Source organism: Leptosomus discolor, chromosome 2, assembly GCF_034619465.1.
Source record: "Leptosomus discolor isolate bLepDis1 chromosome 2, bLepDis1.hap2, whole genome shotgun sequence".
NCBI classification, from domain to species: Eukaryota; Metazoa; Chordata; class Aves; order Leptosomiformes; family Leptosomidae; genus Leptosomus; species Leptosomus discolor.
In genome coordinates this window covers 37757409-37780684 of record NC_141392.1, presented here as the reverse complement: position 1 = coordinate 37780684, position 23276 = coordinate 37757409, and positions in this window count along the sequence as shown.

Below are 23276 nucleotides of genomic sequence, written 5' to 3'. Positions count from 1 at the left end.
CTATTAATATTTAGTATCTGATAGTAGTATTGCTACATAGAAGCAAACAGAAACATATGATAGGTGATTCAGGATGAGTTAGGGTAGTAGTAACTAAAGTCAGGAATTAAAAGCAGCATTACTCAGAGGAATAAAGCTGTTTCATCTTTTCATTGTACGGTGTCTAGCTGCCATGACTTATTTTCTTAAAATCTACAAGTTTGAGTGACATATGCAACACCTGTACCTAATAAAGTAACTTCAGAGCCTTTTTACAAAACTGCTTTTCTAGCAGAACTGCACCATGTTCCTTTCCTTGTCCTGCCTTCAAAATCTAGTGGTTTTCTAAACGAGTTTGGCTGTAATTCGAATTCTCCAGTTAGTTTTCTTGCATGATGACTACCCCTCACAGTTAGATATCTATATAAGCTCCAATGTATGCTGTTTTCCAGCTCCAGCTGGAGGATCTTAGTGAGCAACATGTAGCTAAATAGCTACTTGGTATTCATTTAGTGACTAATTTCATTTACATCACAGAAATGCACCTGGGAGGTATTTGAAAGCAAAAATTATGCAAGTGGGGAGCAGCTCTTGGTGACCACAGAAATGAAACATTTCTGAGAAGGAAGTGATAAATCGGTTCAAATTCAAATCCACAAAACAGGTGAAAAGAAATTAGGAGTCATGCAGGTGCAAAGAGTGACTTACTTAGGTAAATTTGAAAATTGTGCAACTGCACTGTGCCTAAAAGCACAGTTAATGAGCAAAAGTGGTGGAACAGTCTGAGTTCACAGGCAAATGCTAAACTAGACTCAATAGAGACAGAGAACAAGCTGTTTGAAATTTTCCATCTTTGGAAAACACGAGATTTAAAAAAGACTGAGACTACTTCCTGCTGTGAAACCCCCGTAACAAGAGCACCCTAAGGTGGGGAGTCAATGCTCTCACTAGGGCTCTGTAGTTTAGCAACTGTGATGTCAAATTCCTGAGCACAATTTGTGTTGTGAAAACGGACTGTAAACATTAAGTGCATGGGAATAAAAGTAAAAGAGAAGCAGCAGGGTATTCACTGACTGCTTTGCCCCTACCCCATGCTGCATAATTCAAACTCTTTTGTTACACATTGCATTTGATGAGATGGAGGTGTTGCATTGGGAACACAATATCATATCATAGTTGACTCATCCACTCCTGAAATAGGTGTGGTAGTTATTTTGGCTGACAACCATTCTTTCACCTGTAGTCACCCAGTCACCATGCAGAGATTCCGCCACATGCAACTGCTCTCATTTTAGTATTCCAAATGATTTTGTACTCAAATATTAATTTCTTTTTTCACTTCAGGAAATGAAAAACAAAAGTGACCTGGAAAAGTGCTCTGCAAAAATTATGAAGCTGACTTCCCACACGCATACATCCCAATGTCCTTTAAATGTCAATGTTGATTAATTATGATGCTGATGGTAAAGCACAAAGGCATAGTTCTGCATTGGGTTCCTAGCAGAAGTCCACAGTGAGAAGCCAAATATAATAGCACTGACAATTATGTAATAAAGGTCAAACCAGTCTCAAGGAGACAAATATGATACAAATGTGAAATAGGTGTAATCAATGGCTCTGCTGTCAGAATGAGCACGTGCTGTTGTGTGAATGAACTTTATTTCTATACTGTGGGGAGGTAAGCATGCAGTATAGCTGCCATCTACATCTTTGATACAGATTGTAATCTTTCTCATGCTCTCTTCTTATAGACATGATCATAGAAGCAGTCTGTGCTTCAAAGTGCGCTGTTTTGCTATGGCAATTCCTTGACTGATGTATTTTTCACATGTGCACTGTGGCAGTCTCAGAGAACTACTGCCAGGGTGCAGATGTGAAATACTAGAAATATCACCGAGGGACTGCATGCTACAGCTTTTGGGAAAACTAACTCTTCAGTGTTCTTATTTGCAGCAATACAGTCACAGGCAGCCCACCGAGATGTGCATGTCTCTGTTTATAGACTTGGCTTTTGGTATGTATAAATGGGAAGTTATTTTGATATTAATTAAGTCCCACAGGCAGACACCAATTTACAAAGACTGAAACTGTGAAATTAAGCACTGAAAGATAAAGTCTGGTAGCAGCCAATACAAGCTCTAAAATTGACGTTTGTTTCCTTTCTGGGATATGCTCCATAATCAGCCCCGTAGGTCTTTGGTTTTACTAGTCTGCCAGCTTCTTATGCTGCATAATAGATGCTCCTAACAGGATGCATACATATAAATATAAAGATATACAGTATTCTGTAATAGCACCCCTACAACATATTTAATAGATTTGTAAGCTGCTTTTCCATAAAGCCACACAGCTTTGCATGTGCTTTGTGCCGATACATTCCAAGGCAAGTCATATTCTTTTTTGGCTCTCTGTGTTCCTAACGAACAATTAAATATTAATTATCTCCGCTGCCTGCTGATGGCATGAGGTGGTCTGACAATTATGGATACTTGCTGTGTTTGCCAACATGTTCAACTGCTGTTACTCTGAAGAACAACGCTGTTGTCAATGGAATAAAGGTAGGCAAATTGGGCATGAGGTGTCTGTGCATATTACTAATGTTTAAAAAAAATTGATACTTGCAGCTTGCAGAAAGAGTTAAATCATAGCTGCTATGCACATTTTGTTAACCAATGGCACTTTTTCTGGCTGAAGGGATTTCAGAGAATCTCTTCAGATTGCCTTGCACTCTGACCTGTAGATGTGTAGCTTTCAAGCCTTTTCCTTGTGACTGGCCTACATTCACATGGACACTGACAAGTCCATTGCTGCTGATACTACGATTCAGCATGACACCTTAATGATCCTTGCAAGATCCTGCATATGTTGGTGCCAGAGAGCAGGGAGAAGCAGTCAAGTCTCCCGTGTCTTGCTCTCCAGCATCCCCACTTGAGAGAAATGATTAATCTCATCCAATATCTCCCAACACTTCCAGCTTTAGTGGCTTCATGTTCCCAGACACAGATAGAGTTAAAAATCAACAGTGCAGCTCCAAGCAACCTTCTGCGCCTGTGTTTCCTTCACACTCAGAAATCTAGACAGTGGATGAGAATTCTCACCAGTTGCTGCATGTTCCTCTACACCAGGATCTGCCTGATCTGACAGAAATTTCCCATCAAAACAGTTTTAAAAGATGAAAATGAGTTTTCAACGCAGTCAAAAAGTTTGATCAAAATTTTCCTTTAAATTTGATGATCTGAAAAAAAAGAGTGAGAGGTAGTTAAGATTTGGAAGTTTTACACAAGACGTTTTACTTCTGGTTGTTGTTTTAATTTTCTTACAGTATTTTTCTTAAACAGAGAAAGCACTTCCTATATTTCACTTTTTTTTTTTTTTTTTTTTTTTTTCCCAGAAGCAGAAGAATATGGGGGAAAGAAAGGATAAAGGACAATTGTCTTTGAAACTTACATATCAACATTGAACACCACTTCTCAAAATACGCAGACTGCTTTTCATACACCTCTTTTCAGCCAGCTTGATTTAGGTACTCATATTCTACATGACTATTGATAGATACTAACAAATCAAAACTCTGCTGTATAGTAACTGACAGATGATTCAATGGGTCATTGAGGGCTGCATTAATGTCCTTTCCATTCTGGCTTAAACCCCATAAATTTTAAGCCTGTTGACGAACAGAAGTAGGGTTTATCTTAGCCCAGGATAAGGAACCTGTATTTTCTCCCTTGTTGCTTAACTGCAATCATGATGGAAATACAGGTATTTTTCTCTCATGTGGGAAGAGGGGATGAGATTTCTCCACTGCTTTCTGCTTCCACAGGTGATTTGGGAAAAAAGACGCCTGTCTTCAGCAGTCCGGGTTATGCTGCTTCTTTCTCCTTCCATTGGACTGCTGCGCCTCAGTCTTAGCAGAGCATATTTATTTCCTCTGCCTTCCAGCATCTGCTTTTCAGCCTATCCCTGCAGAAAAATCAAAGGTCTACAATAATTCTAAGGGAAAAGGAAAATCACTGGCTCCTGACAAATTACAGAACAGAATCAGTATTGCTGGAGCAGGAAAAGAGATAGCCAGGTAGGTGTATACGTCATGTAACCAAAACATGCCTCATACAGATAACAGCAATTTCTTTTCTTTCTTTCTTTTTCTTTTTCTTTTTCTTTTTCTTTTTCTTTTTCTTTTTTCTGTTTTCTTTTTTCCTTTTTCTTTTTTTTTTTCTCTCTCTCTTCTTTTAACAATTCTAGTCTCTCTCAAGCCAATTCCCTTGGTTGTTCCACCTGATAGATAGCAATAATAAAAAAATGATTGATTGTGTATGTCAGAGATTATATGTTTAGCTATTTATGGCATTTGTCTGTTTATGAATCCCTGATGGGGAACCTACCATGAATTAGTAAAAATAGTTCTTGTGATCCTTCCACCAGAAATGTTGTGATGAATAGATGAATCTATTTTAACACTACAAGAAACCCAAGAAAAAAAATTGCAAAACACTAAGAATAGGAAATAAACTCAAGGACACAAAAGAAACCAAGAGAGCTACAATAATAAGAAATAACAAAGCTAAAATGCACAAACCAGCCAAAATACAATACAATAAAAGTATTAAGGTAACAGCGGATTATGTTCTTCCTGGTTTGGAATACAACTTGAGACTATCTGGGGAGTACAGTATACCCCTCTAGGTAAACAGTCTTGCTATGCAAGTCTATACTTGTACAGATTCCCATAAACTGGGTGTCAAAAACCTACATAAAACATAGATAAGGTCATGTAATTTTTCTTTGGCCACAGTAGAAAGACCAAAAAAAAATAGTGTCAAACGTCAGTTCCACTATTTAAGATACTAAATTTTGATATTCTGAATCTTCTTCAACCCACAGAAAGCATGTTAGGTTTGTATAGAAATTATATTATATTATACAAATAATGAACACTGATGGCCCTAACACCAGCATCCTTAAAAAGAAAAACATGTAAAAATGGTTAGGGTTTTTCAAGCTTTTTATTACAATTTCAAAAATGAGATTTGCCATGAATCATTCACTGTATTCTATTGGCTCCGTCAGCCAGAAGTAAACATAATTTGCTTTGTCTAGTGATATAATCTGAAGACCTGGACAATACTCACAATATGAGTCGTTTCATGTTGTCCTGGGTAACAGCTACTTTTGTCATGTGTGTTCACCATCAACAAAAAAGTCTGTTTTAAGGAAAACTTTAGCAAAATGTTCAAGCAAAAAACTGTTTTTCCAGAGTTACTATTTGATTTTTAATTCAGTTCTTACCACCTTTAGGTTTTCTCATGACTTTGATTTGAGAGTCTTTTTCATATGTGAAATACAATATTCTCTAAAGGCAGATCTTAGGGTGGTTAATTATACAGCAGGAGCCTACCTTTGGCTCATTCGGAACACCATAATACCTGCATGTTAAAAATGGCGTTTTCAAGGATAGTATCCAGTAAAAAATACCTGAGTTTCTTTTTTGTTTCCTTTACTTTCTGCCAAAATCCAGAACTTTTTGCTTTTCCATACATACTTCCCAAGCAATCAGACGACTCATGAAGAAGTCAGAATAGGCTAATTGATGTACCTGTCTAAATCAAAGTAGAGGAAATAATTCTCGTGGGTCTTCGTATGCCCAAATCACCATCCTTAGAGCTTAAGTATTGTAAGCTATCATCACAGGTATTACCTAATGAAAGATGCTACTCTGCAGTCATTCCTGATAACAAAATAAATCTGCCTTTTGCATATGTAAAATCTTTGATAAATAGATATTCAGGGTTCTGGTACTGTTTGAAAGTGGTTCAACACATGTGGAGTAAAATCTGGTTTTACAGGTCCAATTTATGGGTGTATTGTTATACACAGATAATTTTCCGATTTGTCCAGATCATCTTCCACAATCATAGTCAGTCCCTCAGAGTTTATTGTCTGTGCTTCACAGCTCCTTACAGTGTAGGAGTCACATGCAGCACTAACATAAAAGCCACAGCATTTTGGACCAGGTTTTGTAAACCCAGGAGTGCACAAACAGTTGTGTAATACTGTTTCTACACTTTTTCTGTATTATTTCACGAACTGCTAAATGAGATCAAATTGTCTTGCAAAAAACGGGTAATATCTCTGATCTGAGCAAAACAGTAACTCACACATAAAGAATCTGGATCAAAAATTATTTGATCAAGTGGTGAATTAAATAAGAGTGAAGAGGCTGGTACTTTTCTTTTATGGTGACTTGAATTCCAATGTTGTTATTTCTTTCCTTTTCCAAATGTTTTGTACAGTCTTATTTAAAACCTTGATAGTGTTAATACATTAATCAATTCCTTTTCCATGCAAGGCCTGTAAACTGTGCAAGACACTGAATCAAACTATCTCACAATAGAAATACAACGTGCTCCCAAAGACTTATGTTCTCTTTCCCTAAAGGAAGAATATAGGTTCTGAAACCCAAAACTCGTCTCATGCCTCAAACAGTTTTGGTGTAAGAATTTATTGCACTTAACCAGGCATTAAGCGGTTGTGAAATTAACCTCTTTACAATAGACTCATTCATCGTACACTTGCGGTTATCAAAATCTTTCAGAATCAGAACTGATCAATTTGGTACCACATCAAATTTTACAAGTTCCACTGAGCTCAACAAACACTTCTCACTGACATTGAAAGAGTGCTCAGATTTACTTATTCAGATCTCCACACAGCTTCAATATTCTTCTGAAGTGTTTTGATCACTACACCAGTAGTTATTAAAACTTTGAATTTATTTTTTTTTTAGCATTGGGCACCGTACTAGTAAACAAATGAAAATATATATCTTCTTCATATTTTGCACAAAAAAAATTAACTGCATAATCCCATGTCTGCTTTGTGAGAAGGACGTTTTATTTCAGGGATGTTGCTCTGGGACAGTTTGGACATAGTGGGGCATGGGGAGCTGTGCAAGTCTGCCCTCAGCTATCTTAGGAGTGATTTCTTCTAGCAATCACTTACTTCTGCTGCCCGTTGCTCCTCTGTAACAACTTCCTGCCTTTCCATCCTCTGCATCAGCAATTTACTGATCCCATTGCCCATGCCAGAATGAAGCTCCTGAAGAGGTCAATGTCTGAGCTGAGCAGGATGAACCACTCTATGTACCCCCCTTGCCAGCCATCACCAGGGGTTGGTGCTCACTGCAGAGCTGCTGTGACACCTCCACTGTCTGCAGGGTCTTTCTCCCATGTAGGAATCTGCACTCCTGACTTCAGCTCTGTCTGGTGGGGTTTTTGGTCCCTGTGCAAGCACTGGTGAGAGGTGGGAGCTCAGCATGCAGGGAGGCAACAGGTGTGAATGGGAGCTTTTCAGAAGAGGGAGCAGGGAGGAGGGAGAAAAGAAACGTAGGGTGGGAACATGTATCAAGGCAAGGCCAAAGGAAAGGTCCTGTTGGTCAGCTGGCTCTTGTCCACCCCACCAGCACATATATGTATATCTGCATGCTGGATGATCCAGCTTAACTTTGTGGGTGACAGTGCTTCAGATGATGGTCTACATTGCCTAATTTCTGCCCATGTTAATGGGGGATTAGAAGAATCATGAGTAAATGGAAATACTTAGCTCAGGAGAAATATTTAGCCTAACTTTGGACTCTAACCTATCATAAAAAAGAACTTGCAACTAGGCCTTTCATTTAGTTTTTTCTTCTTTTGAATCATACTAATATAGTTAATTTATTTTCAACACATGTGCTGCACTGAATTAGTCATAAAATCTTACTGAAAATGAACAAAGAAATCAGTTGCATTCTGACTGACAAGCAGAAGACAGGAATAGTTGCTCTGTAAAGGATTCAAAATCTCAGGAAGAAATTTTAAGCTTCCACATACTATGGAAGACACAGGATTTTAAATTTTTTTAGACCTCTTAAGAAGGAAGCAAGCTGTTGAATTGGAGCATGAGAGTTCCTCCAGGCTAGATTACACTATCAGTTATTTTTTGTTGTTAGTTAAACAAATGAGTTATCTAAAAACGTGGTTCTGTCATTGCCATATGGTCCCTGACCAACAGAAGATAAAAGATATCCCAAAGAACCTTGTTAGCAGAAACCACACAGCAGTTAAGCGACAGTTTACAAGTCTTTACAACAGGAAACACAACTCATTCCCTTGAAAAGCAGTAATTTCATGCATGGTCTACTGTGTTTATGGATATGAAAAAATGATGACTTGTGCCTAATAAAAATGTTAATGTAGGCATTACATATTAATTAGGAAACCACTGTAGCTCTTCTTGGTAGTGGAATATATTGGTTTGATTTCTTCATTCAAGATGCTGGTATTTCTTGGGTGAAAAAGATTTTTTATTATTTCTAACTTCAAGCATAAAACATCAATCTTATAATTTATTTATTTTATATATATTACAGAACACCTACCAACATGCCTATGCACATTTCATAGAACCATGGAATCATAGAAGCATAGAATCACTTATGTTGGGGAAAAAAACCTTAAGAACATTGAGTCCAACCATTAACATAACACTGTGAAGTCCACCACCAAACCACGTCTACATCATGTCTACGTCTTTTAAATACCTCCAGGGATAGAGGGTGTCATTAATTGCACTTACAATTAGTATCTAGTACTCTTCTTGACTCCTTCCCCTCCCTGTCCACACACACTCTAAATTCACACATGGTATCTTGGTGGCTGCATTCAAACACCTATGTACTGAAAGATATTAAATTTCCTCCTTTGAATATGCCAGCTATGGGCTGTCAGAACAATGTAAGTATCTATAATGCCAAAGTGTCTCTCCCACCATATATAACTCATTGTATTTTTCTGGATAATATTAGCTTGCTAAAACAATGTCTGTTTCAGTTGAGCACTACTGAAGTAAAGCCCCTGAGGTAATTATTTTACTGGCAAATTGATTAAATTCACCAAATTATTGGTATATAACAGTACTGAAAAATAAATTATCACTGGAAGAATGTTTGGAGATGATTTAGAAATCTCAATAAGTCAATATCTATTTTGTCCCCAACATCTCTGAGAAAGAAATATAATCATAATGGAGCAGCTAAGACTGAAGCCAGTAGGGAATTGATAGAGGAGCTTGCATATGGTGGGTTTCCTGCTTGAGAAGAGTAATTGAAAACATGGCAGAGGTGTTAATTACACTGAAACATCCATTACAAAGCAACTGTTTAATCTGCTAATATGGCATGAGGACTTGTTACAACACAGTGATATTTGTGAGTATTTAAACATATTTGTTTTGCTGAGCTAGCATGAGAACTAGTTTCAATGTTTTCTGACATCTGTGGATATTTAGATGTGGATATTATCATGTTTATAAATCTTTGTTTGTGTACTTCACAAACAAAACAGACATTGGTTTCACTGACAAATGTAAGAAGGCTGTGAGACAGTTTCGATGACAGAGATTTGGTATGCTGTAATTCAATTTGTCATGAAAACATCCATTTCCATATTAGTTACAATTAATTTCAAATCCTATCTAACAATGAAACTAGAAAACAACAGTAGGATGTGCAGAAGATCTCTTACCAGGAAACAGCTCTTCTAATATAGACATATGGGTGGGGTTTAGGGGATTGCTCACTTCATTCCTCATTTCCCAACCTCTTCTGCAACCTGCAAAGTGGAACCTTCTGAACCTTTCAGAGTGAGTGGAAAGGACAATATGGGGGGAAAGGTGGCAACTTGAGGTAGCTATCGTGTTCAACACCAGCTATGTCCACTACCATTTTATAGAGTTAAGCAGGTCTGAAACAAAGTCAAAAGGCCTGGTACATTATGCTGAGCTTGAAATTATTTGACCTCATGTGCAAAGTGTATATGGAGTGGTACTGGTTCAACACTGCAATCAATGCTCTGAACACTTTTGTCACGTTCAAAGTGTGACACCTGTAATACCTTGTCTGGAAGTCCCTGCGATCTGATCAGAGTTCAACCTCAGCTCACAATTCAGCCTCAAAAGGTTCTGTGTTTGACTCCTTGCTGCTCACCTTCTCCTGGCCAGCCCTTGGTCCTAGGTGCCAAACATTGTCTCCCCTTTATGGTCCCACCAGGTTTATATCCATCTACTTTCTCCATCATCTCCTTCAAATACCCTCGTACTCCTCTTGAGGAATACTTCATTTGTGATAAAATTGGCTTTTGAGACCTGGAGCTCTCCTGGTAGTAACATCATTGGTCTGAGGGTGCTCTCAGTACATACAGAGGGCTACATATTCATCTTCATGAAGTGTGACTTCAAGATGTATTTTGTCATATCTGTCCCAAAACTACCTGTTCCAGGCCTCAGAACACAAAAGGAGAGTAAATGTCTTCAGTTTATTCAGCTAAGAGTGAATAAAAGTGTAGTTGAGAAATTTTGTATTTTTTTATTAGGTTGGCAAACTTCTAGCATTAGTATTACTAGATTCCTACTTGATTAGTGGAACACCTTTCTACCGTGTATACCCAGGGTGCCTGGTGGAGAACTCATGAGGCAAACCAGGACGCAGAGAACTGATTGGTAATTTGGCCGCTGTGTCCATGAATGATGGACAAACGGTAGTAGGTGAGGAGGTAGGATCAGTATATATCCTGCTTATTTACAAAGTGTTTCCCTCCTAAAGGTCCTCCATTGTAAAGTCTAGAAAAGCAGAGGTGGTCAAATAAGTGACCCTGTGGACCCTGCCTAGCAATTTCAGAGACAGTAATTTGTGTTTTTGTTTTCCACATAGGTTGAGAAGAACTGATCCGAGGTGTAATCTTTTTCCTGAGTTTTGCTATATATGCAGATCAGAAGTGGAAAGAACAACTGCAATTCCAAGGCTATTTTGTGAAAGGGAATTTGTGAATACATGAAAAATGATATAGAAGTATGCAAAGGGCAGAAAAACCTTGGGAATTGTAGAGGCTATGTCTGAGAGCTTGTTGCAGCCTTGATTTTAGCTAGCATCTCAGAAAATTGTTAAAGATCAAGGCCTGTCCCTCTGGGAATTAGGGAGTTGAAGCTTCATGAAGTGACTTTCATTGTAACTAAAAGGTGTGATTCAATGGGTGACACAGAACACATCTGGTCATCAAGAGATGATCTGTATCACTAACCTATGTTGCTTTTATACCAACTGCCTTCTGATTTTTGTTCTTGTCTCCTTTCTTCTGTACCAAGAGGGAAGTTTATAGATAATACCATCAGATTGCCTCCTGGCTTCCATCTTTTTTTAATCATATGATTCTATCATTTGTCCTTAGTTCCAATCATTCCAGTGTTATTTCCAGTGAAAGTTTCTTCATTTATGCTGCAGTATACTAAACAGTGTTTTCTTGCCATGTAACCAATTATGTGATAAACATGACTTTAATAGCCCTGAATTCTGTTTTTTTCTGGAACATAAACTATGGGAATGCACAGTTTCTTGCTTTGACTCATGGGTTTCTTGTACTTTGTGATAAAATTTATTGCTGCAGTGATATTTTGATGCTGACAGGAAAATAATATGTAACACCACTTGTGCTAGGTCTTCCCCTATTTTGCTTTCAGCATAGAAATTACTGCATTTTAATCACCCGTTCCCACTTGGAAACCAAGTCAACGATATTGACTACTACTACTACTACTACTACTACTACTTATGATGATGATGATTATTCCGACACAGAGACCTTTCCTCTTGGACTTTGTCTCTTCAAGCTTTGCGTGTGCATACACTTTTTGTAGAGTACCACAAATTTAGAGGATAGTATCCAAGGTTAGATACCAGAGAAGGTGATTGCTGGGGGATGTTCAACTTAGTTTATTAACAAGCCATGCTTTAAAGAGATCAGTGGTGATAACTGACAGAGTTATCCTTTACTTCTAGACTTAGGAAACAAAACAGTCATTTGTTTTCCTTGGCAAAGATGTGAAGGAGGAGTTCAGGTAGAGATATGTACATAGATGTATACATATATCTAAAAAGACTTCCTGAATTTGCGGTAATCTAGATGACTAACACCATATTTAATCACAACTCAAGAACGTAAAGCTTTGAGGTGCCATACTATGCATGCATCCACATCAGAGAGAGATAAAAATACAGAATCACCAGTGCCTCACAAAATCTATTAGAAATTATATATTGAGGAAAAAAGCTGAAAGCAGTAAAAGTCCTTTTTATGAAAATTACATTTGCCTAAACTGTCAGAAGAAATCAGGAACGATTTAAATAAAACTACCTCACGAGGAAACAGAGACAGTAATTGATGATCCCATTTCAATAAAACATCATGTCCAGATGGGATTAGTATTGAATTCCCCCCAAAATATACTGATACAATTTTACCTTGCTCAAAATATATTCACATCATTCTATAAAATGACTATTTTCTTCCCTGTTCAGAGGCATAGATACATTAATTGCATTGCATGTGCTCTCAGAATATTGCAATGGGAATATTTTAGTTCTTTCCAAGTGAAAATAAATCATAGTAAAATAAAATAATAGTGCATCGAAGATTTTTTTCTTGTATGGTACATAACATTTTTGAAGAGAGACTTGCAAAAGATTGTTTGATGGTGTGCCTCCAGCCATGGAAGATTGCTGCCTTTGGCCTGAGAGACAAGCCTGCTTAGACTAAGCTGAGATGCTCTCACTGTGACACAGCAAATCCAGTGAAGCAGCACCTTGGGTTCCCTGGAAAGTGGCAAGCACAAGATATAACATTATTTGTGTCTTGTGTCAAAATGTAGCTGTGGCAGAGATTTTCTGAATGGCCATAATAGTAATGAGCAAGCATCACTTTTGACTAGTAGTGACAATCACAACTTATGGACAGTCAGTGGCAACTGCACAGAACCCTAAATATAAAACACAGTCAATCAAAAAAAGCTGGTCTAGTTTGACTCCATACCATTAGTTTGAGGATTGTCTTACACCTCTTCTGTTTGCTTCCTTGTCTGTCTCCCTGGTACTCTAGAAAAGCTCTGTTGCCTCACTGCTGAGTTACTCTCCTCACTAGCCCCCATGTCACAAGTCAGACACACATATGGGTGCACCTGAACTGCTACGGACAGATGTTATTGGAAGATGTATTGGATTAGGGAACTATGTTTTGTTTATACTATTTTTTAATTATATCACCTTTTTTTTGAAGAGACCAGAAGTTAATTCAGGTCTCTCAGAGCACTCCCCAGGGTGTCTGTCTTATGGCTGGAGGCTCGTACTGAGAGACAGCCACCTGGTTTCTGGCATGCAAAGGCAATGGATCAAACCACGGAGGTGAGGTGAGCTGCCCTCTTGACCTCTGGTGCTTGTACCTACAGCCACTCTGCCCAGGCTTAATCGGGCATGCTTGCAGACATGGCAGGCACAGCCTGGGAAGCAGGCGGCAGAGTACTGGGGTGAATTTGGCACTCCCTGTTTTGCCCAGGAGAGAATAGCATCAGGAAGTATGACAAAGTACAGGTTAAGATGACACATGCTGTAACCAGTGAAAGAGAGGGATGTGAGAAGGAGATGTAGGGACTTAGGAAAAGGGTAGAGCAGAAAAGCATTGCAGTACCTACTTGCAGCGGTATTTGGATATCACAAAACAGGGTACGTAATAATGGAAAGAAGGCTCAAGTCTGTCTGAGTGTGCTCTCAAGTATGTTTTCTATGTTTTGCCTATTTGTAAAATAACTTGATCACCTATTAAAGTGGTGTGAGTAAAAGTTTGTAGTGTTCATAATTCCTTGATGCTGGCCTTACGTTTCATGTGTGTGGCCTTCAGCTAAAGCCAGTTCAGTACCTAATGCCCCCATCAATTAATGCTTTGACACTAAGATGAAAATGTTTCCATAATCACTCACTGAAAGTAGAGTTAGAAGGCGAATATGTCTTGCTTAACTTCAAAATGCAACTAAACTTTTCTATTGTCATTAAGAGTGAAGGACCCCAGACAGAAAAGCTGCTCTTTTAGGAGTAAGAAAGTAAGAATAGGATTAGGATATCACAGCAACTTTTGACAAGGTCATATCCTGAAGTAGAACAGAGGAGGAAGTTTACCATAAGGGATCTTAAATAGTTTTTACATTGGAACCCTGTTTGCACCAGCCTTGTTCTATAGTCAGTAGATATTCTATAGTCAACAGTTATTGCCCGAGGTCATTCAGCTTTGAGGCACCCAAGAAAGTGACTCAGAGCCTCTGATTACGTGGCATCTGTTAGGCATGTTATTCAGGTGCCTAAAATCAGGCATAGTGACCTGAAACCTAACCAATTAAAGAACTGAGAACTCCATTGACAGCACAGGGGTGGAGATAGCCAGCCACCTTCTTGGTACTGTGTTTCTGGTAGGAAAATACAGAGCAGTAGCTGCTAGAGTCCTGCTCCACTGACTAAACAGTACTGATAGCACATATTAAGCATTGTTGCAACCCAATAAATGCACTCTGTTGGTCACTGTGCAGACATAAAACTCCTTATTAAGGCGCCAATGCTGCTTGGTTGCAAACCATGCCCCTGCCTGCTCATGGCTAAAGATTTTCACAGCTGATGTGTTCTGATCATTCATTTTTCCCTGATCAGGCTTGACTGACTGTTCCTTAGCCTGCAGCATGGGGTGGGAATTAGGAAATGTACGTGACATTCTTGGAGAGAGTGCAGTATCTTCTGTGGATCATAAAGCATGTAAATCAAAGGAAATATGGATCCTTCTCTTTTTTTGGTTGTGGTTGTTTTCTTTCCTCCTATTTACAGGTTTTCCTCTGCTGCCCTAGCTAACAGTGATTCAAAGAACCGTATGCTTTTAGTGGTAAAAGAACTACCAGAGAGTGGTTTTGATATTCCTGTTCTGTTTTTCCTGTCAGCAAGAGGTTTAACGCTTGGATACTGTATCCATTTGCGTTGTATATGCCTTTCCACCTCTATTCCTATTAGAATTCCAGTTGTATTGTGTGCAAGGTGTTTTCCATATAACCTGCAGCTCAGTGACCCTGAAAGGTAATAAATTCAGAGCTCTCAACTCTACTTGACCCGTTGATCACAAAGAGCTACTTATCATATACAACACATCCCTCTGGGGTCTGAACCATGCCACAGGAAAATTTTATAAAACAGGCAGCAGAAGAGAAGGGTACTGAGGATGCTTTCAATTGCCTCTGCAATCAATTGTAATTTAATGGACCCATTTTTTATTTATTTTAAGTATTTGGTCACATCTAGTACCAAAAAGCATAAAAGCACAGAATATCCAAAAGCACTGGGATAATTTCTGAGACCCTCATGCCCATAGGTCACAGTGTAATCTGCCATTAGCCTATGCCTAAATGGTATGCAAGTAATGGGGTATTTCATGCATTCAGCTTCATAACTAGGGTTATGCTCGTGAATCCAGAGGTACACCAGGGATGTTCTCATAGGTTTGACTTGAGGTTTAAGCAGGGGCTTATGCAAGCAACACACATGCACAGACTTATGAAGTCAGTGAAAGGCTACAGTATTGTTGCAGCCTGGGGCTGAGGGTTGTGATGAACACAAAGCGTGAAACAGTAAAGCTGATTGGAAACATTTGAAGCCAATCTTGCCTTTTCTTGAGAGTTTAGCTAATCCTTGTCCTAGCTCAATGACTACTTAAGCATCAGATACTCACTCATTTTGGAATCCCTGAGGCTGGCAGTATTGACAGTTGCTGTTGTCATTGCTTGTTCTTCTTCGGCAATATCCCGAGGCAGTTATTGCACTGGGTTCTTCCTACAGCCTCTGAAGTTATAGTCTTGCTTTCTTTCATTGCCTTCTCCAAACTAAAGCAGATTTCAGCTAGGAGCTAGGTATTTATAATCCAGCGGTGAGTTTGCCAAAAACTTAAGCAAGGAATTATATACAATCCAGACTGTATAGGATATATAGATAAAGTTAACATAACATTTCCTAATATTTAAATTTAAGTTATTGAAGTTCTCTTAATGAACAACATAAGAAGCAGAAAGTATACCCAGAAAACAAAAACATCACTTCTGTTTTCCCTACCTGGCTTTTTAGCAAGGGAATTGGTAATATTGTATGGACGCTGGATTCATCCCTTTAGTACAGCAGGCCAATAAAACTTCATTACGTTGCATACAGAAAAAATGCTGAAACTTGGAATGTCAAGGCATACTTCAGATTAGAGGTTATTTACTCTGGTCTTCCCCTATGCTCTCTTCTCTTCCCATATGACAGCCTCTGCAGGGACTCTCCTCCCTTGACCCTTACAGCATTCACTGGAGCTTTGATACAGCAGGAAGTTTCAATAACCCTGCAACTTTGAACAGTAGGAATTTGGGAAATAGCCTAGGGTAAGGAAGGGATGAACTGGTCTCTGAGGACACAATAGGTCGCATTGATCTTCAAATACAGCATGATCAGTGTTGTACCTCGGTGTAAAAGATCATTTTCACAACTTATACTATGAAATGAATCTGACTACAGTCTGTCCCTCACTCTCCATGGCCCTCAGATATCCTTCATGCCTCCTCTGCCAAACTAAGCCAGATAGCTCCTTTATCCCTTTGACTTACAACTTTTCAGCTGATGGCCACAGGATGAGGATGCCCAGCACAGATACTGATGGTCTTCCTGGTGTACCTCCCTCATTCTTGCTCCTTGCACCCTCCATAGGCCTGTGAAAATGAGTCAGACACCAATGACAAAGTAGCCTGGGAAGTTTCTGCCTCCTGGATGTTTAATTGGGCAATAGAGGACCCACAGAAAGGAGCCGCATAGCCTTACAACCTCCCAGACTCCAGCTGCTACTGCTACACAGTTCTGCTACTCTCTTGCAACAACTTGTCCTTCCCGAGTAAATGCTGGAGCGGGATGAGAAATATCGTTTCCTCATAAAGGTGTCTTTACTTTCACATATTATTATTTTGATCAGCTGATCTCCACAGCTGAAACCATGGTGAACAAATCTGCCCAGCCAGAGACACTAAATCTGCACTTCTTGAGCACCAGCAACCAGCTTGCCCTGATAGTGTATTGGCAGACAGAAGGAAACAATGAAATCACTGCAGCGCTTGACTTTAAATATCTACAATCTTGATGCAATCCAATCCTTTTAACAGCTGAATTTCTGTGAGTGCCCTGAAAGCTATTCCCGTTAGTACATAATGGAAATGACTAGCGGGGTTTGCTTCCAGGGTCTTGATAGGAGAGCTTTCACCGGGCCCAAAGGACATAGACTTTTTTTTTATGATGAGGAGTCCTCAAAAAATTTTCAAGAGTACTTAAATCCTCTGTAATGTTTATGCACTTTTAAGAAATGGACCAAAAAAGTGTGTGGCATGGGACTGAGAAGAGAATGTTTTGCTTCAATTAGAGAAGTGAGTGGCATAAATGTTAACTTTCTCTTGCTTTGTGTATTTTTTTTAGACATAACATCAAACCACCAGAGCTTCTGCACTGTCTTTGTTAATCTGCTGTTGTCAGAAATGCAGTTCTTTTGAGCATGGTTGTACCTGGGAGAAAAACAACACAGAGTACTATGATCTCCTCTCCTTCCTGCCCTCAATCTGCATTATGCCACCTGTGGCTGCTGCATGAGGCCACATGAAGTTGGTCTTGAGATATTTTTACTTTTGGCTCAGAAACACATTTATTCAGAAAACAAGTATATTCTTACCAATCTTCAAGCTACAGCACAACATGGAGGCTCTGTACTCCTGAAATAACAGGAAATAGAGGAAAATATAGGATTAAAAAAACTACAATTAATAGTGTACATTCAGTATGTCTCCTATTCAATAATGAATATGGCTTCTTAAGTCAGCCTTCAGTCTCTGTGTGTAGTACAAGACATTGCCCTAGAATATGCAACAACCTTGTTTCCAGCCACTGAGATACCTGTTTCTTGTGGGGCTCTGTCTGCAGCACAGATATTTTGTCCTATGCTGACACCACTAGTCTCTAGAAGGCAGCAATACTGTAACTATAGTAAATAGATAATAACAGTAAATGGATGTCACTTAGCTACATATGTTTCTGTGGAAAAGAGGCGTTCCTTGGGCTGTCACCACTCAATCCAACTAACTCATGGTCTCTGCCTTTGTTCTGGAACAAGAAACATCCTAACACTGCCTCTGCAGTACAAATAGCAAGTAAAGTGGAAACGTTCAAGCAAGACAGCATGAAATCTAAGCAACTATAAAACATAATGCATTACAATGAAATACTTCAAGACATAAACAACTCAGGATTCAGATTTCACAAGTACCTTTGTGCTAATATCCCCTGTGCAGCCTCTCATTTGCATTTGCCTGATTTTTTTTTTTTTTTTTTTTTGCACAAGACAGCAATGAACAAACTGGTGGTCTCTAGGCTGCTTTTCTTCTGAGTCTTAGCAGAGTTACTGGTGAACCTGACACTACGAACATATCCATCAATCCTATAACAGACTCTGTAATACAGTTCTTTCACAACTGTCTCTAAAGCACAGAAAGGACAGCTAAATGGCACCATTTTCTTAATGTAATAACCTTTCAATAATTTAATCAAAGTGAAAAAATGTCCTTCGAAAAGTTCGTGTAATTGCATAGCTCTGTCTTTAATCTGAACCTTTATCTCAGAGATCTTAAGAAAAAGAAAAATTTGGCAATGTGTTTTCTCTGGTTCTTGCAAAGACTAATTGGCAACAGCAGAATCTCCCTATTCAAAGCCTAGTAATTTCCACTTGTCAGAGGCCAGGAAAAGCCAAATGCTTCTGAAGATGTAAAGGTTCACTGAGGATAGAAGAAGAAGAGGGAAAAAGACAGCCGCAATCTAAAAGGACTGTAGTCTGAAAGTGGTGAGTCTGCTCACAGGATTTATTAGCTGTTGACCTCCTTCTACCACTTAGGCTATAATGTGATGACAGCTTGGTGGCAATGGAGAGAAGCCACGCTTCCTCCTTGAAGCTGACCTAGAAAATTAGGATCATGAACCAATCACACAAGCATGCCTCATAAAACCATTCATGATGGTTGCATTGCCACCTGCTCTCCTGCTATTTAGTACACCAAGGGCAGTTGTCAATTCCTTGAAAGTCAAAACCATTTCACATCTTGCAGCTGTCCCCAGTCTTCAGGGAATAGATGCAAGTAAAATGTTGGTGTGATTCTCTGGACTGTATGATCTCACCACAAGGGATCTATTTATTTATTTAAATTGGGAAATTCAGTATGTTGTCACTTAATTTGAAAGTTTTTAAAATACTGAAGACGGAGCAGCATAACAAGTGGATCTGGGAAGGAATGAATCTCTGGATATTTATAGAATTCTGGCAAAAGGTGCACCTTATACTGGGGGAGGCAGGACATGGGGCGAAGGCACCCCCACCTTGCTTTCCAGCCATCTGGGAACAGATCACAGACCCTTCAGCAAACAGCCTATCATCATGTCTTTTACCCCTACAACAGAGCATAAACAAATTTGCTGTGACATCAAAAAAAGATTAATGAAAACCCTTTTATTGACTTATGGCTAGCCATGAATGAGAAACAGACTTTTTTGGCTGGTTAGTCAAATCCTCATCCTTCTCCCCAATGTTTTATTTAAAAAAAAAAAAAAGTTCAGAAAAGCTGATGTAAAAATGGAACCCCTTCACTTGAATCACAGTGTTTCACTTCAGTCCTTAAAACATACTAAAATGCTTGACTTTAAAATTAAAATGTCATTTTGAAATGAAAAAAGTTTAAATAATTCCTTTGGAAAATGTCCAAGTAGAAGTTCTCTTATCCTTTTCTTCTTCCCCCACATTCCAGCTCTCATTCTGGAAGGGCTAAAACTATTCCCCAAATTCACAAAAAATTGTAGCCTCCTGAAACTACTGCTTTAGGTGAATTTGTTCTTCATTCTCAAATCCACTGGTCTCCAATCTAGGCAGATATTTAGGCTACCAGATTACCTTTTTCAATTTCAGTTTTATTTTTTATTTCTGTACTTTTTTTATTGTCTGTAGTGTCATTAGAAATTCGCAGTACCATCGAAAAAGATGTACTCCATTCTTCCTTTTTCTTACTTTTGCCTCAGTGCTAAAAAGGAATTCAAGATTCTGCTTAGTTATAATACTATTTTTGAAATTGTGTACAAAAAAGGTGTTGAAATGTAAACATCCAGATTTTTGGAGGGTAAAATTAATCTAGAGAATTTTTCTATATAGTTGTTGAAGTCACTGTATAATTGAACATTCCAGCCAAAAGAATTTAAATAACTGAAGAACATAAAGTCTGTCCTGTCCCACCAAGAGGAAGTGACAACAGCTCAACAACAACTTTACCATTTAATGCTAATAAGATCAGCAGATAACTCAGTCCAGCAAGAAATAGGAGAGGGATAGGGAGTGAAGTTGCAAGTGGGTCTATATTTTCACCTATTACATAATGAAACCACCTCTATAATTACAACATTGGTACTGGTGCTAAGTTATTGTTAGGCCTTTAATGCCAAGAAAAGAAAATCCACAAATTATAAAAATATATGCTCTCAGCCTTGCTGCTTTGTTAAAAAATGTAATCAAAGATTATACTTTTTATAGATAATTTTAATTTTTAGCAATTACACCAGGGAAGATGAATTTGACTTCGTGTTCTTTCAAGACGAGGAAAAAAGCGTCTTCCTGAGTCCTTAATTTAGACACAGGCTTTAAGATACACCATTCTTACTGAACAAGCCACATGAGCTGCCAGCAGAAGAGGTTCTTGTTCTCTAAGTGGTATTAGACCACAGCTGAGGGTTCCTGCGTGACTCTGAAGCCAAACACTGGTGTGGGAACTCAGCTGCTCCCTGGTTGGCCAAGTTGCAGGGAATTCACCTTCAATTGCCCATCTCTTCTTGCCTCCCTCCTCCAGGGGTAAAAAACCCCTCACATTTTAAAGTGACGCTCCCCCTTCCACCTCCCTATGTTCTTCACCTCCACCACCCTTGGGTGAGAGGTTCCCTGGGAACAGCTCTTGCCACTCACGAACATAGAAACAAGAGGGCAGCAACACGATCTACCAGGTAACTTTCCCCCTTTCCGAGGCTTGAGAAGAGGAATCCTCTTTCCACTGTCCACTATTCCACAGTGGAATATTCTGAGCCCTACAGTGAGGAAACTAATAATAAAACTAAAGCATCTTCATGGAGGAATTGCACTGTTGCCTACTCTCGTGGTTTTATTGTGATTTTCCAACCTGAGGTAGTTCTCACAGTCCCAGTTCCTGGAATTAGGATCTTATGGCAGATCCTACTTTTCAACCTTAAAGAAAGTTTTTAACTTTTGTGGTTATGGACAAAAAAAAAGGCTTCTTGTGTAAAGTGAGTCCAAGGTAAGGGACCAGAAGGCAAATAAAAAGAAATCTCTAAAGCATGACTACTATTATTTAATCATCATATTGCTGGGAGAGGAAAAGAGCATGACTCGGGGTTTTTAAGTGGTTTTAGAGATGATAGCCTTTGGGCAAAACAGGATATCTTCAGTGATTGTTCTGAACGTTGCAGTTACTGTTTAAGTGACAGAATTAATTAACAACATTTGAAGGTAGCAGGATCCATTCTGATTGTGAAAGGATTGAAACTTCAGAAAAAAAAGAGAAAGATTTTGAGGAAAGGAATCAAGGAATGGGCAAAAAGAAAGGCCATGCAACTTCTTCTTTTCATAATTTTTGTTTCAAAAAGAGCAAATTCAGATCTGCACCTTCATTAGGCATTCACATAGTACGCTGGTTCATTAGTGACTATGAGACTGCTGTCTGTCTTGATTATGGAATGTTTCCCATCAGAAACAACATGTTTATAGGCTTTGGGGTTTTATCCTTTACTGCTTAGGTATTTTCTACTCCTAAGATAATTTCCTGCAAAGGAAATGCTATTGTTCTTATTCGAATAGCATTTTTAGCAACTGTTACTGTTTTCTATCAGCAATTCTGTGTTTTGGGACAGAACTAAATTGTCTGTTTTAAATTCCATCTCTGTTACACTTTCTCCAGCATTGCTTATGAGATAGCAATTTCACAGCCCATAATCTGGAAAGACTATAATAGAATATACATAAGAGTTTGTGCTGCATTTATATCAAATTACAGGTGGTAGCACTGCTTCTTGTTTTCATTATGATCATCTGGTACCCTGAGATCTTGCTTTCACAGGCTTGCATGATTTTAGTGGTGAATCTGATTCTATAGTGCTGAAACGTGGACACCTGTAGCTGTAAACACCATCTTTCTACCAGATTTTGTGTAGACCGCATGTCTTATCTCTACCTATAAGTGTCCTACATGGCCTCTTAAGTGCATTCCAGCGCTGTTCTCTGGAGCCGGTGTTTTGTTTCCCTGGTACAAATAAACCAGACGTAGTATTTAAAGAGGTTTTTGTCGTTGACAAGCGGTTAAATATGGGTCAGCAGTGTGCCCAGGTGTCCAAAAAAACCAATGGCATCCTGGCTTGTATTAGGAATAGTGTGGCCAGCAGAAGTAGGGAGGTGATCATATCCCTGTACTCAGCACTGGTGAGGCTACACCTTGAGTACTGTGTTCTGTTTTGGGCACCTCAATACTAGAAGGACATTGAGGTGCTGGAAAGAGTACAGAGAAGGGCAACAAACCTGGTGAAAAGCCTAGAGAATAAGTGTTATGAAGAGCAGCTGAGGGAACTGGGGCTATTTAGCCTTAAGAAAAGGAGGCTGTGGGGAGACCTTATTGCTCTGTACAACGACCTGAGAGGACACTGTAGAGAGGCAGGTACTGGTCTCTTCTCACAGGTAATGAATGATAGAACAGGAGGGAATGGACTCAAGTTGCACCAGGGTACGTTTAGGCTTGACATTAGGAAACATTTTTTTACTGAAGGGGTTGTCAGGCATTGGAATAGGCTGCCCAGGGAGGTGGTGGAGTCACCATCCCTTAATGTGTTTAAAGGTTGTTTAGATGTGGTGCTTGGAGATATAGTTTAGGGGTGTACTTGGTAGAATAGGGTTGATGGTTGGACTTGCTGATCTCAAAGGTCTTTTCCAACCTGAATGACTCTGATTCTGTGATTCTGTATTTGCCAGTGTATGTGGGCTTGCAAGCAATTCGATGTTTGCAAAAAAATGCAAATTTTTTAATCACACAGTGAAGTATACAGCATTGAGAATGCAAGACATTAAAGGCATATTTCTGCTGATCCAAACTCCATTCCCAGTTCACAATCATTGACTCCTAGATTGCACTGGACGTGGAAGGATATTTACGAAATAAGGGACATGTGAACAATCCAGCCTTTCCAGAGAACTTGGGCTGGGACGTACTGGAACTGCGGAAAGCATAAACAACTTCCGGTGCAGAGGGCATGAACATCT